This window comes from Notothenia coriiceps, unplaced genomic scaffold (genome assembly GCF_000735185.1).
Source record: "Notothenia coriiceps isolate Sejong01 unplaced genomic scaffold, NC01 NC01_scaffold00017027, whole genome shotgun sequence".
Classification (NCBI taxonomy): Eukaryota; Metazoa; Chordata; class Actinopteri; order Perciformes; family Nototheniidae; genus Notothenia; species Notothenia coriiceps.
Window position 1 is genome coordinate 1 of NW_011349728.1, and position 2,413 is coordinate 2,413.

The following is a 2,413-nucleotide window of genomic DNA, read 5'->3' on the forward strand; positions in this document are numbered from 1 at the left end:
TGAGTGTGAGTGTGAGTGTGAGTGTGAGTGTGAGTGTGAGTGTGAGTGTGAGAGTGTGAGTGTGTGTGTGAACTCAAAGGCTTCATTTCATTGGTTTCACGTCTTCATGGAAAAACATCCCCACCTCTAACCCAGGTGCACACAGTCCCAGCAAACCTAAAAGACCCCCCTCTCGCTCAGGTAACATCTTCTGCATCGTGTGTGTGTCTGCGTGTGTCTGCGTGTGTCTGCGTGTGTCTGCGCAGAGTGACTTTTTCTTCATTCAAACTGTTTATTGATTTAAGGTACATTTGAATTGTTTCGTACAGTCTCACAAGTCTTTTGGACATTGTCTCTACAAAAGCAGCCTTCACAAGATTCCCTGCTATGACTCACAAGTTGTTGGTCTGTCTGCCAATCAATATTTTAATGTGCTGCATGTAAATAAGTTGCAAGGCAGGAAAAATAAAGAAGACGTCCGACCAAAGTTACAGTATATTAGAGAACAACTAGTACGTGTGCGTCAGATCAAACAATGTTAGCAGTGAAGTATTCCAGTAGTGACACGTGAATTGTTATTCAAGGTAATATCATCAAAGCAAACCGCAAAGAAATGTATCAATAATCTGTGAGTGTTTGTGCATGTGTGTGGGTTTCCTTTTGTGCTTTTATCTTGTTAGAAACAGTTACAGACCTCTCCTTATCTCTTGAAGGGACTTGTTGACAGGAATGACTTGGCTTTAACGTTGTAAGGTAGGAAGTCAGTTTAGGTTAGGGTAAGTGTTGAGTTGTTTTTGTATGCGATGAGTATGATATCTTATTTGCTTTGTTCTAAGTTGGAAAAAAAAAAGGTTGAACCCAGAGTTTAAAATCTTGATATCTCATTAAATGTATTTTCAACAGTCAGAAGTTTTAAAGGTTTCATTAATATATGAATAGGCTGAAAAAAGATGTTCAAATCTCTGCAAACATGTTCCTTCTTCACATCTTTTCATTGTTTTTCTCCCAACACAACCCTTTAGTACAGAGAGTAAGAATGACTTACGATCCAGACACAGTATATGAAACACAAACAACGAACATTTACCATAACAGCACAATCAGTGAGAGAAAACCTTTTTAATGACCTTTTAGCGTACTGTGAGGATTGACTGACGCACAAAGGAGTGCTTCAGTCTGACCGTATTGAATCGTGGGACACTTAAAACATACAAATAATATTGGGTCACATTTATTCTATATATAATTGACTGGTTGCAGCTGCATTGGGTAAAATGAAGTGAATCTGACAGCAGACTAAAAACAACAGTGCAGATATATAAACATGTGTGTGTGTATGTTTCTGTCTTCCAGGCCCTGTGAGGACTTCCCCTACAGTACCAAAACCTGCCCCCCCGCCACAGAAGCAGATCATTGTAGCAGCGCCCCGTAAATCCAATAACACGTCCCGTAACGGGGGGGACTCTGAAATCGTGGAGCTCCACCAGCAGGTACCGACGGGCTGTTCAGACATATATTTTATTTTTTAACATGATTTTTATTGGGTTTTTTTTTTTTAAAAGAACATACCGTCACACATACATAGATTAACACATGGGGAAATAACACTCCCCTCCCCCCTCCCTCAACATCGAACATTCAGGGAGACCTCACAGATTGAAATGAAACAGGAGTTAATACAATCAAGTAAAGAATGTGAAACAATAATAAAATGAATATGAAAGAATAACTCGTTTCTATATTTAGAGATAGTTATTATTATTATTATAAGCAGCATTATTATTATTATTTTGTTTTCAGTGTTAGATAGCGATATTCATCCATTTTGTTCAGAAATGTCTTCTATAAATAGAAGCAGTAGTTACCCATCAGTGCAGGTTTATAATTAAATTGCATGATTGATGGTACATAATTATGTTTATGAAGTTTCTCTGAAAGCCCTGTTTCACATTGAGAGCACCCAAACCCCTCCTCTCTCTGCACACAGCTGCAGGACCTGAAGCTGACTATAGACGGACTGGAGAAGGAGAGAGACTTCTACTTCGGAAAGCTGAGAGACATTGAGGTCCTCTGCCAGGACAGCGAAAGTGAAAACCCAATCTTCAACAAAATCATGGATGTGCTTTACAGTACAGAGGTAAACACATTCAAATCACAGGACACAAGATTTAGCACGTTAATAATATTTGCTTACATGCCAAATTAATAATACTTTTTAAGCTGAACGATGGAGGGGAGATGGCTCTCAGTTTTCTATTAATATTGTTTGGCTCAGTGCTTCTCAAACCTTTTTCAGTAATGTACCCCCCTTTGAAACCTTTTCTTAGCCCAAGTACCCCCCTGACCCGACCCCGGACACTTTTTGACTAGAAAAAGCCTATATACATAATTACAATAATTAACAAACCAATGAAACAAAATTATATACTGTATT

The 2,413-nt window shown here is 38.7% G+C and overlaps 1 long non-coding RNA gene across 5 annotated transcripts; it reads left to right on the forward strand.

Moving 5' to 3' along the window:
- The first annotated feature begins 25 nt into the window (after positions 1-25).
- On the forward strand, positions 26-2,151 carry LOC104949994 (uncharacterized). 5 transcript variants are annotated; one of them, XR_798870.1, is made up of 4 exons: positions 26-180; positions 660-755; positions 1,333-1,469; positions 1,967-2,151. It is a non-coding gene; the product is annotated as an uncharacterized lncRNA (long non-coding RNA). The 5 variants fall into 5 exon arrangements; XR_798871.1 differs by having other exon boundaries at positions 28-180; positions 660-732; positions 1,967-2,150; XR_798872.1 differs by lacking the exon at positions 660-755 and having other exon boundaries at positions 34-180; positions 1,967-2,150.
- The last annotated feature ends 262 nt before the right edge of the window (positions 2,152-2,413 follow it).